The sequence below is a fragment of the Cricetulus griseus genome, chromosome 2 (assembly GCF_003668045.3).
Source record: "Cricetulus griseus strain 17A/GY chromosome 2, alternate assembly CriGri-PICRH-1.0, whole genome shotgun sequence".
NCBI lineage: Eukaryota > Metazoa > Chordata > Mammalia > Rodentia > Cricetidae > Cricetulus > Cricetulus griseus.
Window position 1 is genome coordinate 190,732,602 of NC_048595.1, and position 14,496 is coordinate 190,747,097.

At 44.9% G+C, this 14,496-nt stretch overlaps 1 protein-coding gene across 1 annotated transcript in view; it reads left to right on the top strand.

Moving 5' to 3' along the window:
• The first annotated feature begins 713 nt into the window (after nt 1-713).
• Nucleotides 714-14,496, top strand: part of Sema6a (semaphorin 6A) — a 121,528-nt gene continuing 107,745 nt past the window's right edge. The window contains exon 1 of the mRNA XM_027400875.2: nt 714-1,352. The gene's annotated coding sequence lies outside the window, so the exon portion shown is untranslated. The remainder of the gene's footprint in view (nt 1,353-14,496) is intronic.

Consider the following 14,496-nt stretch of genomic DNA (forward strand, 5'->3'; position numbering starts at 1 on the left):
AGCACCGTAGTTTATATGTTTATTTAACGTGTGCTATAAACGAGTGCGTGCGAGAAACTAATTTTAGCCACACAGTCTTGTATCCAATTCATCCGGGCAGGAAGAAGGTCCATCACTTCCAGAATCTACCTCCTGATACAGTAATCAGAAATAGAAAGGTTCGCCGTCCCTTTAAAACTTTTCCATTTAAGAAAATCGATGGACAAACTCTTTCTTGTAACTCGCTCCTCACTGTCTATTTTTATTTATTTTTCTGATTTGGCAGGGCTCAGCAATGCTGTCTGGGCTTTCTTTTCTTTTTCTTCTCTCCCCCCACCCTCTTTTTTCCCCCTTCTCTTGCTAGAGCAGTTGTGGGGGTGGGGAGACGAGGGCTGAGGGCTGGGCTTCTCCTGGAGTCGCCCCTGCCGGGACCTCCTTGGTGCGCGCCCCGGGGCGGAGAATTGAGGTGGTTAGAAGCGGTGCTGGCGACTCAGTCCAAAGCTCTACCTGCAGCCACGCGGCGTCAAGTCTCCCTTTCCTTTGGCTTATTCGCACTGTCTCCATCCCTCTCCCTCCCTCTCGCACACACACCACAGCTCTCCTTCGGGTCGGAGACGCCAGCCCAGGGAGGCGGGGTTGCTGGAGGAGAGTCCTCTCTGTGTAATCCAGTCCGGGACTTGGCTCCGCCCGGAGCGTCGGCCTCTCCGGTGACACTGGAGTAGTGAGCCGCACGGGGTGAGGCTGCAGCCAACTCCGCTCCCCACGCACTCGGCTGCCTAGGCGCTCGGGACGCAGCACAGGCGCTTCTCCGCGGTGCCGACTGCCCGAGATGCCCGCCTAGGAGCGTGCGGCCGCGGCCAGCGTCGCCACACCCGGGACACTGAGCTCGGGGTTGCAGAGCCGGCCAGAACCCTGCACCTCTTCCTCAACCCCCACCCCGCCCCCCGCCCTGAAATGACTAGTTAATGGGCGCTGGCACCGCTGAGGGGGCTCAGAAGTGAATCCAAGTGGAATTCGGATTTGGAAAAGAGTTTCTTGAACATTTGCCCTGGTTCTCGCTGGCTTTTCTTCCTCTGTTTTTTTTTTCCTTTTTCTTTTCTTTTCCCTTTTTCAATTTTTTTTTTTTTGCCTTCCCCTCCCGTCCTCTTCTGCCATTGGAGATGAACACAGCTCGCTTGCATCCTAGAAAGTAATCGCCGTGACTGTTGCCCCCAAAGAGACAAGCACACATGTAGGAATGACAAAGGCTTGCGAAGGAAAGAGCGCAGCTCAAGGCCCAGAGAGATCTTCTCGATAATGGATTACTAAATGGGATACACGCCGTGCCAGTCCGCTCCGAGCCGCGGCCGCCTGCCCGTCGATGCACCGAAAAGGTATGGCCCTAGCGTCCCTGAGCGCCCCACCTCCTGGATCCGGGCTAGGGCGAGGGTCCTGGGGTTACCCCAGGTGCGCGTTGTGGGCTTTGTAGAGCCTGTGTTGTATTTGGTCTTATGTCTCTGTCTCCCGAACGTTGTCCCTTCCTGGGGGAGTAGCCCCAAGCCCTGCCTGCAGCTCTTTTCAGTCCTGAGCCCCAGAGACTCCGGGCTCCATGTCAGGAGCTTCCCCACCCGATCGCACACAAGACCGGCGCCGCCCCGGACCTAGACCAAACGGATGGCTGTCCTGCCCAGCGGTGTGTGTGTGTGTGTGTGTGTGTGTGTGTGTGTGTGTGTGTGTGTGTGTGTATGACCCGAGGCTAAGAGCTCACTCTTGGGCCAGTAGGGAGGAGAGTGGCCCTGGAGGGTGGGATTTTCAAAAGCGCCGGGTCCTGGTGTCGAATGCTGGGGAAGGGAAGGGGTCCTGCCCTCGAGGGCCGGAGAGGCTTGGGGAGTACAAAGCTGTTTGTGTCCAGCCACAGGTTTTGGTTCTGGTGTGGGAGAAATGGTTGTGCGGGGACGGTGGAGAAGAGATGAGGATCTTTTGTTATCAGTGTGGGGTCTGGGCTGGGCTCCGTGGAGTGCGTGAAACTTGTAATGGCCCTGAGCATCTGCGCGCCCTCTCTCTTGGTGGGATCCACTCTTCAGTCGCCGCTGGCACCAGAGAGAGGTTCCTGGCTTTGTTAGCTGGAGTAAGTGCCTAGGAGCGGTGTCTTGGTATGGCGCGGCGCCCCCGCCCTAGGTCCTGTCCCCTGCCTCAGCTCCCACCCGAGCGAACAGGGCACCATTTGTCGCAGCTGCGTCTCTCTCAAGCACTGAGCTATCCACGCTAAGGCTGGCCCCTGCTGCGCCTTCCTCCAAGACCTGTGCTGTCCCTCTCGAGAAAAGATGTACCCCGGGAGAGAGAAGGGTGGGGAGACCTGGCAAGAAATAGCACTGGGCTTGCCACTCTGATGAAAGCTCTGCCGGGCTGCAGATTGTTGGGTGTCCTGTCTGCTTGTTGTGTCCTGGAGCTCTATCTCTGGAGCTGTGGGGCGCCCGAAGCAAGCTGGGCAGTTCCCTGTTAGTGACCCTACTGGGTGGGCAGTGTCACTTTTACCCATCGCTTCGTTTTTCTCAGCTCCCCACGGAGGGAGACGGTATAGACCAGGATCCTGAGCAGTCAGTCTGCTGTCCGGATCGTGCGTGTGTCAGGAACGGAAACCGGACCCCGACATTTTTCCCGCTCGCTCGCCGCCCCTTTCCCAGCGCCTCCTCCCCTTTACAGTGCAGGGCCCCGTACCCAGCGCTTCTGGAAAGTTTCTGTGACAGCTAAAGACTGCTGGAACCACCAGACGAGGGCTCAGAGCGTTCAGTCTGACCCCGAGCTAATTGAGCGAATAACTGGGATGTGACTAGGAGCTAGATTGCCTGTCCACTGGAGAACAGCACCTTCTCTGGCCCGCTGCACTTGCTGTACTAGGATCTCAAGCAGATGGAGAAGGCCTGGGGGGCCGGGATTGGGACTGTCGAATTCGGGATGCTAATGTGATCTCAAGTGGCGGACAGAAGCTGCTGTGAGGGCATGTGTGGACACTGGCTCTGGCTCGCTGGCTCAGGAATCTCTAGCTCCAAGTGCAGCATCCTGTACCTCCTGCGCCAGTGGCAAGACATTGCAGCTCGCACATGTCCAGGGAGGAGAGGAGCAGGGCCAGGTGTTGGTGGAGTGGAGGAGGGAGGAACGATTGGAGGCGCTGTCCTCCTAGCCTGTGCGAGCTTTTCCAGCGGCGGCCTCCAGGCTGTGGGGAAGTAGGCAGTCCTGCCGGCAGTTCCGCCTCAGACTGTGCAGAACGATTGTGGCTGCCTTCTCGAGAGTGTGGTGACCAAGCACAGCCACAGAGGGATCGCTCCCTATTTACTCTGGATGAAATTCGAGTTACTACTGAATGGGATCCTTGAAAGACTTAAAATACAGGTGAACCTGGGGACACACTCACACACACACGCACGCGCAAACACACACACTGTATTCATAACTTTGCCATTTAATTCAGTTATAGTCTTCTATTGTGAATCTCAGAAAAAGCTGTCATTTAATGCCAATCTGCTCTGGTTTTTCATGCTTTTCTCGGGTAGGGAGGTCGAGTATCTTTGCCTTGTTTTTCCTTAATCCTGCTGATTTAGGCTTTCCTTCCTCTGGCGGACTTATATTTTGGCGTCAGATTCACCATCTGCTACTGTGATGGCAGGGGGTTAGTGGTTTAGGGTACATCAATCCTTTAATTAGCTTACTCCCCCCAAGGTAAAGTCGCCTGTGCTCAGTTTTTGAATGAAAACGGTACACATTTTTTTTCCTCCTTACCCAAACAGCTACCAGAAGTCAAGATAGCAAGCATTTTGTATGGTTTATAAATTCCACGTTTAGTCTTCTACAATAAACTTTTATTAAACTACTCCAGGCACCAAAGTTAATTATTAACCTAGCCTCAAATACAATGGCAGATCTGTGTCTCCCCCTATTAACCTAAACTGTCTGTAAAAATGTAATTGCACTAGCTGTTTGAGTTTGGTTTACCCATTTCTGTTTATATAGTAGCTTCTATTTGAATCTTAAGTAACCTATACTGTCTTGGTTTTATTTTGGTTTTGTACATTCTTGAACGCAGGACTTGGCAAGCCAATCTAAGTGGAAAAGAATGAGCAACAGATTTGATAGCTCGATTTTGTTAGGGGGTCTTTAAATTCATTTGAAGTAAAGAAATATTGTATTCGTATTTCTTATTTGCTGTGATTGGGAGTGATGGTCTCCCTCATGTGTTATGATTTACAGCTATAATCGTTTAGAAATCACCACATCCCCAAGAATGCATGCAGCCTGCATATATGAATGTTTCCCAGACACCCTAAATCATTACCTTTGGGATCGCCTGAAGAGTATGTGTTGGACAAAACACCTAAATTTAAATAGGGTAAGAATACAGATGACTTTGTGTAGGACACTCAAGTGACTGATGAATGAATACAAGGATGAATGAACTGCTCACACATGTTCACTCCTTTCTTGTCCAGCAGGCAGGTTTATCTTTCCTGTAGTGAAAACAGCCTATGCTTTCAAGTGAGTCGTTGTGACAAAGTGATAATAAGGGTTACCCTTTGCACACAAATACACACCCCTCTAGTTCTTTCTATGCACTAGTAATGCTTTTGCTATCATTTAAAAAAAAGGAGAACATTTACATTTTGAGGAGGCGTGAATCATTGCACCAGTGAAACTGAGTGTGTTAAATAAGGATGGCAAGAGTTACACAGGCTGTTAACATTGAACAAAAATAAAGCATCCAGGTTTTCAAGACTTGTACTAAATTTACAATAAGCACCTATGCTTTGGAAGTGAATGGGTAATTGCACTTTCATGTGAAATGGGGGAAAATACTGTTTTGCATAAGGAAGTTTGTGTATGACACAATATATTATAGTTTAGTTCTCTTCAGAGTAGTATAGAGAGGTGTTGATGGAATGAAAGGACTTTTTAGAACTAGTTTTGCAGAGCTAGTATATTCTCCCATCTAATTTGTTTACACAAAGGGAATCACAGAACAAGCCAAACTAATTGAAATGCTTTAATTAGACACCTGCCATTTCCCTCCATGTAAAGTCTATCTTGCACTGCCCCTCCCTGCCACACCTTCCTGAAGGTTAAGACAGTTTCTTGTCCTACTCCCAGAGCTGATGCTTTTTGATATACTTATTTAAGAGCCGTGTGTTATAGAACCTATGTTAGTGCCAGCTGAAGGTGAAGCATGGCCCATCCTGCTGTGCCTCCCCCCTCACTTCCCACGGTCTCAACCCCCCTTCTCTTAGGGTATCCTAAAGCCAAATAGCTCTGAGATATTTCTATTTCAGAGTGAAGACTTTTCTCATTTGCCTTAAAACGTACTGCAACAGTAACTGAGCTATTCTCTCTGGCAACCACATGGCTGCCTCTTGGGGATATGGTAAGGTAGAGAAGGGAGGGAGGCATTTAATCCCTTTGAAATGGGCAAGTAAGATGTCATACCCACAAACCTCAAGGGAGAAGAGAGTTCAGGACTACTCAGCATGGGACTATTACAGTGTGGTCTATACACAAGGGCATCTTGCTTTGTGAAACAGATGAACTCTTGCAGACATTTTTATTAGAATAATTGCAATTACACTCATGCAATGCCATATTCCACTACCAGTACACTCTACTCATAGCCTCTTTACCCAGACTTCTCCCAGACCAGGATAGTAAGTAGCCAGGCCACACTGGGTAGGTAGCTCTTCTTGAACCTAATAGATCTCTCAAATCTAACATGTTCAAAAGCCATATTCTGGCTCATTCTACCCTACATTAGTTTTCTTCATCATCTCCACCATGTTAATTCCATGAATTTCTCAGGCCCCAGAGCTTAAACATTATCCTCAGCTCCTGCTTCTTTCATATCATGTGCCAGTTACAGTGCTATACTCCACCTCCAGAAGGCACAGACACTCCATCCTGGTCTTCCACCTCCCTGCCCCTGACATAGTCCTTCTCTGCTGGGTATTGTGCCAGCATCCCAGTTAGTTGTCCTACCTCTGCTTTTGGCTCTTATCAACTTTTCTCAACACAGCCAGCTAAAACACAGCAATAGTTAAAAGTAAAGGCATTCCTATGCTAGCTCTGCTAACCCATCTTTTTCTACTAAAAGCTTAAGTCCTTCCTCTGGCACCTGATCTACAGTTTGCCCTCTCCTTGGCTTCCACAGCTCCTTGAAGTTAACTGCATGTGGAGGTGTGCACTCTTAGAGGTCCTCCTTGGGGTCTTTTGTCCAGGCTTCAGGGGTGGGGTGGGATTGGGGAAGCTCTTTCCCCAGATATCTGCATGATTTGCTCCTCACCTCCTAACAGACATTTACCCAAATACTACTTTCTCAGCAAAGGCTTTCTATACATACACCTGATTGACTCCATCACTGGACATGAAGTCCAGTCCTCTTGTAGGCCTCATTTTATTCCCTTCACAGTCCAACAAACTCTGTTATCCTTGTTTATTTTCTGCTGTTCTCTAGAACATAATACCAAAAGAATGAGAGCCTTTATGTTTTATTCACTATATTATCTCCACCCTGCCTCCCTCCAAAAAAAAAAAAAAAAACCAAAACCAAAACAAAACAAACCTGCCCAGTCCATCACAAGTCTTCTATCAAGTGTTTGTTGACTGAATAAAGAGGGCATCTTTTTGTAGATAAGTAGTCTAAGTATTATGTCTTTTTCTGCCTTGCTTTTTCTTCTGTCTTGATTGAGGTGCTTCCTTCCTGCATGTGTCTGCTATCTTCCATGTATGTAGGCATGATTTTTCATCTACTATTTGTGGGATATTCACAGTGTGTTGTTTTTCTAGTCTTGGTAAGGGATTGGAGTCTGCTCATTCCCACAGGCTGTTACCCAGTCCCCTTCTAGGGCCAAGAGCACACATCTGTGAGACACCTGGTTATATCTGGAGGGAAATGAATGAGGGAAAATCAACTTGCCAAGAAATGGAGCTCTGAAGTAGCCATCATTTATGGAGACTGAGCTTTTGACTCTGGTCTCATTTGCTCAACATTCTGACACTGGCTATTGAATGTCCCTACCCAATAATTTGGTTTTTTTGGTGTATGGGTGAGACTGTAATATGCTTGATAACCTCTGCCCTGTGCCAGAAGAACTGATAAAGAGCCTAGACCCAGAAGACCTGCGCTCCAGGCTCCTACTTTCTCAGATGAGACACTTTATTTCCCTGAGACTGCATTATTTCAAGTAAGTTGTATGAATTGTAAGCCCACTCTTTCCACCGTGAGACCGAAGACAGAATAGTATGAAATGTGAATATATTTCATAAATAACCACCAGAAACTTGGGAACCTTTTTGCTTGTTTTTTGTTTTTTGGCAAGGCAGGGTTTCTCTGTTTAATAGCCCTAGTTGTTCTGGAACTCACTCTGTAGACTAGGCTGGCCTTGAACTCACAGAGATCTGCCTGCCTCTGTCTAACTTGCAAAGTTTTAATGTCAATTCTTCTTTCTATCTTAGACTGTGGCATAATGTAAACCATATATTGTTTCCATTCATTGTCAGCAAATGAGTATTGTACACTGATGATCTAGTTTGAATGTAAACCACATTGTGAAAATTAAAAATTTCCTGAAAATTGCCAAAAAACCCATAGTCCATATCCAGTATGGATCGGAACTGTATCAATCAGAATGTCAACTTCATCAAGTAAGGATTGTTTTCAATATGACCATTACGGGGACAAGGTCATGAGAGTGGCACTCTGCCAGACAGTATAAAAGAAAAAAAGGAACAAAATTATTCTGCAACCATATGCATCAATGTCAACATGGACATTAATGTAGAACAGATATGTCAGGGTAAACCGGGAGAACTGCAGGAAGCTTCCATGTTTGCAGTAACAAGGGCAAATTCATTGTGGTTGGGAAAAGTTTAGGCTGCTGCATGGAATGCTCTGAACAGGTGCAGAAACAGTTCTGAGGTCAGGTTTGGTAACACAATACACTCTGTGTTGTGTGTGTACATACATATACACATATAGTATATGTGTTTGCCACTTTACAAATAGAATGACTTTGTCCCCTCTGTCTCAGTTTCCATTTGCAAATTTTGAGAATGCTGTTAATGTTGTAGATGCTGGAAGGACTAAGCAGGGTAACACCTGCAACTATCACAATGCCTGGCACATGTGAGCGCTCATTTAATACAAAGGCTTACTTTTATTTGGGTAACTGCAGTCATGGAAAACGGCCCGGGAATTGATTTCAGAACCGCTGATACTGCTTTGTGGGGCCAGAGTACAAAAGGAAATGGCTGCAGATCTGTAAAACAGAGGGAGGATACAAAGGAAACAACCCTTGGACTCTAAAGGAACAGCCACATCACAAGCCAGCCACAGGGTTACAGGGTTGAAGCCTGAGAACCATTTACTCCAGGGGGAGGAGGAGCTACCATCCTCTTCTAACTTAGGAAGTTGAAATACCACACCCCAAACAGGGAAAAGGGAACACAAGCAAAACACTTTACAACTGTAACAATACCAAAACAGCTCCGGGATGTATGGAAGATCAGAGACCAAGGGATTGTGGTGGTGGTTGTTTTAAATGGATAACTAACTGCCACTTATAACTGTATTTAGAATCTGAGGGTCATCTCTTCAGGGGTAAGTCAAATCCCAAAGAGAAAATATGGAGAAGAAAAGCTTGGCTGCCTAAAGCACTTCTGGAGGCTCCACCTGCAGGGTCTACAAGACTACCTTCAGGGTGGCCATTTGGTGACCAGGTCACTCTTCCCTGACGACACTTGAAATAAGTTTGGAAGAATGAGGTCTTCAAGCAAAAGCAAAGGACCACCTTCTCCATTGCAAGTGGGAAATGGCTGCCTGGAACAGAGTCTGACACTTATTATACTGGCCCATACCCTCCCACCAAATGGGAACTTGAGTCAGGGGACAAGACTTATCAGTAAGAAAACTATGATTTCTAAAAGATACAACAGAAGGAGAAATAAATTGATACTATCACTATAGTTCCCTGAGGATTCTACCTGCCTTGTGTCCTCCAGGACACCTCCAACCCTAAGAATCAGTTCTTTTCAGCCCCTGGGATAAGGAGGCCTCTCAAGTTCTGTAAGTGGAGAGATGGTGGGAAGAGTGAGACAAGCCAGTAATTAACATGCCCCAAAGACTGAAGGGCTGGCTGCATCCTTCCAAGCAGTTGTTGTGATGGCTATTATTTTGAAAGGATGATTAGCAATAGGTACCCACATAGGTACCACTTTCAGATGTGGAACTTCTTTTTAACATGGCCAGGTGCTTCTCAGTGACGAATCTTCTGCCATGACTTGATTTGATAAAATTCAAGACAGGACCTGTCATTTTATACTGTGAAAACATATCCCTGGAAGAAAAATCAGTATGGACCAGAGAAGAGAAAAGGGAGGGATATGTTAATTACTGTGTGATGCTGTGTGGGAGTTCTATAGATGAGCAGTCTGTGATGGGTCCTCCTTTCCTTTTGTTGTTGGGTATTTTTTTTTCCTAAGGAAAGTAGTCATCTTCTTACTGGTACCACAGTATCTCTACTACTACTTCCTCTGACTCCTAATGCCCTTGAGTGACATAGCTGACAGAGCACTGTGGTTGTGCTCCTGTCCCCAAATGGAATGCTTCATGAACTAGCACATTCTGCAAACATCCTCAGATGACCCAGTCTCTGTCCTCCCTCCTTTCTACCTCAGAGAGCCATGTGATTTCATTCACATATTTGGGAGTTTGAATGCATTTGTTCTTAGGCCTCAGGCACCCAGGTGGGAAACCCTTCTCGGCAGCTTTCCTTTCACTATTCTCAAAACAAGTCAGTATCTGAGTCACTAAGCAGAGTCTCTTCCTTACATAGTGAATGAGAAATAGAAACTAAATTGTCGAGAGCCTTTGCAACTCCAGTGTGTGTAGCAGAATGGTGGTGTGTTGGTTTTTGAAAGAATCCTTGTTAATGGCTTTCGAGATGGATTCTGTGCTAATTCTGCTCACATCATGAATGATGGTCCCAGCTAGACACTGTCACGGGGTCTTCATCTATTAATCATGGCGGCTGCTTTCTTATTCAGTTGCCATAGTTTCAGTGCCTCAGCTAGTATTGGGGTGTCTTGGGAAAGATTTGAGACATACTAGGGCTTGCAAGCCTTGCAGTTATTTTGGCAGTGGCACTCTGGAAGGAGCTGAAAGCCGCTTCTGGTGTAATTCAGTGCTAGATTAAAAGAGGCAACTTCTGAGAGCATCTCCCTGGACCTTGTTATGTGGCCATCCAGCTGATATTTACTCCAGGATTTGCCTCTTCCTCAGTCTTGAAAAAATTCCTCAGTGAAAAACATTACAGTCCAAAGGCTGATGTCACTTTCATTATGGCCTAGTCATAGATGAGGAGGTAAACAAAGGTATTCATGACTTTGCTGAAAATTTCACCTCCCCCGGCTTGATTTGGGCACTGTAGATTGCTAAATTAGTACAATGACATCACAAGGGTCATGCCTTGTGTTTGGCTTTGAAATGTAAAGGTTTGAACTTTACTTCAGGTTTAACCTTCACTGTTTTTAAGTTTGACACTCATTACTGAGGTGTTTGAGGCCATTGTTGTCTTTTACAACAAAAGGGTGACCTTGGACCAGTGGTGTCCAGGCCTGTGTCAGCTTTCTCACTAATTGACATTTTTCATGTCTTTATTGTTTTAGTGTTTTGTTTTGGGGTTGCTGGTCAGGAAAAGTTTTCTAGTTGTGTTTTTTTGTGGCTACATCAAGAAAAGATTAGGAGGAAGCAACTGCTGCAGGAGGAAGACAAAGGCTGTGAGTCTGGCTAAGCCTCCTCTGTGAGGCAGGCCACAGCTGGCGATCTTTAACCCAATTTGGCCCTGTGTAACACGTGCTGCTATGCTTCTTCCTAGATCAGACAAGATCCGGCAGGTTCGGGGTGGTATGGCCTTAGATGCTACTATGCTTCTTAAAGCCTTCGCTCTTATCTCTCTAGTGGACTTTCTGCAACATGTCCAAGCTAAGCCATTTGATTTCTTTGCAGATTAAAAAATAAAAAAAATCTTATACTTAAAGAAGCAAATTGGGCTGAATTCCGGACATGCAAAGCAGCATATCAAAATCCAGGAGATTCATAAGAAGCAAACTTTAACTTCGTTACAAATAGGGCTAATCTAGAAAATTAGTTACTTAAAAACAAACAAACAAACAACAACAAAACCACCCTGGAAAATGACTAGTTTTTATTTCAAAGTGAGCTTCAAAGCAGCCGTTTTAAATTTCCCCAGATCTAGCATGCCAAAATGTCTGTGTAAGATGAACAAGCATTTTGAATGCACAAGCCTGTTATAAACACACCTCCCTTACTCGACCACACTAGATGATTGATTTCAGAGACTAATAATATGAAGTAAATGAAAAGGATAACATGGCCATAATTGCTACTGGTTTCACCTGGCTCCTGGGCACCGGAATTCCTTGTGGAGAAACACTTTTAAGTGTCACATCAGTTTTTGATCATGTGGTCTGCCTGCCTTATCCATAGGTTATAATTACCCATCAGTCCTGCTGTACCTCCCCCTTGTATATCTCCCAGAAGCAAGGAAATCATGCTTTTGTAAATTCAGTACTATGGAACCTTGGTTTGGGGAAGAAGGTGAAGCAGAGAAAGAAAATGTTTTTGCTCAATCTGCCGTATTCTGTGCATGTTTGCACATGTGGGCACACGCAAGCCCAGGTACATATGCATACACCCATGTACACACATTCATGCAGATACATCCATGTGTGTAGGGATGGATGGGAAGAGAACAGTAGGAAAAGATTTACAAAAAATTGTTTCTAAAAGAAGTATTTTAGTGAATTTATTTCACCGCCCTTTCAGTGGTAACAAGATTATGGCTACCTCTGGGGATCCAGTTAACCGTAGTATTGCAATACACTTTTTAGAAAAAAAAAAATATTCTGTGGTTTCTGTGTGGGTATCAGTCAAACACAAAGTGGATTTGAAGCAAGTTTGATGATCACCAATAGTGGTGGTGGGGGCTGGGCAACCGATTTTAGGTAGAACATTTCTCAAAGCAGGGCTGTGAGCATGTGCTCGTTGACCTGCTAGGGAAAACAACCACACTGGATTCTTATTGTGAGGGAGAGAATAATCCTGCCTTCTCACCAGAGAGGCCAAGTAAAGATAGGAATATTCCAGATGGCTGGAATGCTGTTAAGTGGCAGAGCCTTTGGATCTGTAGAGCAACCACCTTTCCTTTTAACAGTTTATCTATCCCATCTTCTGATATTTACTGGCTCCATTCTGGATTCAAGATTATTTCTTCCAAAGACTAAAATGGGACATAGAGTGGTTCATTTCGTTTACTTCAAAGCCCCTTTAGTTAGGGCTAAACATATCAGGGTACTTTGAAAACTGTGTCAGAAACAGGCTCTAACTTTTGCTTAAAAGTGTTTTTCTGTGTCCTGAGTTTTACAACAGATAACAAGAAACTGAATTATAAATGTTAATGTGCTATTTACATTCAACTTTTAACTAGAGAGCCTAATAAAAGTTAGATATAATATATAAATGCCAACTTATGAATTAAATTTCGGTCTGAACAATCATTCTGTAGCTTATGTGAAACCTTAATGACATATAGCCCTATCTAGTTTAGCATAATTTGTGCTTATGAATTATAAATGCTGAGCTTTTACAATTAGACTTACCCATCTGTAGGCATCTTAATGAGAAATTACCAAAATTGAATTGATTTGTAATATCCACTATTCTGTGTTCTAGAATAGTGATTGCCCAAGGTAATTTTCAGAGCCATCTCCCACAGCTTGCAGCACGGTATTGGGTTTACTAGAAAAGTTCTGTGGTGTGATCCATGTTTGACCAGAGGAGAGGTGTCAGAAGTGAAAAGAGCAGAGGCGTTTTGTACATAGCCAAGAGAAAAGGTAATATATATTTTGAGTTTTTCAATTTTTTAAACTTATTATTATTTTTGTGTGTGTATGTGCATACCTGCAATCCATCACATGTGTGCTGGGTGGGCTTGTGGAGGTCAGAAGACATTTTAGGAGTGTGGTTTCCTCTTTCCACCTTGTTTTGAGGCAGAGTCTTGTTTCTATCATGTTGATGCCTACTCTAGGCTAGTTGGCCCATGAGCTCCCAGTCGATGCTTGCCACACACATACATCTGGCTTTTTACATAGACTTGGATTAAATACATGTGGTCAGGCTTGTACAGGGAGAGCTTTTTACTGGCCAAGTCACCTCCCTGGCCCTAGGATACGTTTTTTTTTAAGTGATGTTCAGAGTCCAGGACATTTTCTATTAAAAATCAACTTTTATATACAAGGTGTTTCCTCTCATTTGTGATGAGGGGAAGTTGAACATCTTGAATATGCTGATTAATTAATTCTCCAGGGATATCTCAGAGGGTGGAGCTTTTGTGTCCCTTTTTGCTGTGCCTAGAACACAAGCCCTGTTACTATCAACCACATCCTGTCCCAAGAAGAAAGAGAACATCACCGCTGTCGCTGTTGAAAACAGTCACATCCAACTCTTCAGCAGATTCCCCCAACACACCAGGTGTCGAAGAGAAGGCTTTGAAATGTTGTGAATAGCTTGACATTATCACGTTATTATTGAAATGCAAATTCTTTCTAGCAGAAATGGAAGAGTGAGGACAATATATTTTCTTGCATCAACCGTCCTTGTTCCTAGCCTTAACCGGAGGGCTTGTTCTATGAAGGGTATTGGTGATATGCATCCATCATTCATTTCTCATGTTTACTGTGCAAAACACCTCTTCCCAGGTAGTGCTTGTCCTTATCCTCGAAGGGAAAGATGGGCTGCCAGCAGTGAGCTGCTCTTATGGGGCCCTTGTGTAAGGGAAGGTCTTCCTTTCAAGCTGTCTTGCCAGGTCCTCCTGCATCAGAACTAATTGGATATATTGATCCTTGTCAAGAGTGTTAAGAATAAAGACGCATTTATATAGAGCTTACATTTTCTAAAGTATGTCAACAAACATTGCCTCATTTCAGCGCATTACAATTCTGGGTTGTAGGGCAGGTGTGATAATGGGTTAAGGTGGGGCAGGTGTTGTGCTCAGTTTAAAGATGAGATAACTGAAGTGTTGAGAGGTAAAATAATTTGCCTGAGAGCACATCTCTGATAAAAGAAAGGCCTGGGACAAGGTCCCTACCTTTAGGACCTGTTCTCCCCCTCTAAAATGTCATTGTCTTGTTTACTCAGTACTTAAATAATTTGTAAAAGGAGTACAGTTTCTAGCCACAGATAATCTCACCTCTGCCCATCAGCAGTTTGAACCCTGATATGGGACACATTTAAAAGAAACTGTCTGTGAATGCTATCAGAGGCTGCTGAGCAATTGGGCCTCGAATTCTTACTTCTCAGTGGAGGGGGTTCCTGAAGTAGGCACTGTCCCTGGCAACCCCTGAAGTATTAAGATAAAAGTCTCCCTAAGAAGACTAATTGGCAATGGAGGGCATTTTTTTTTTTTTATTTGGGATTCTGCTTTA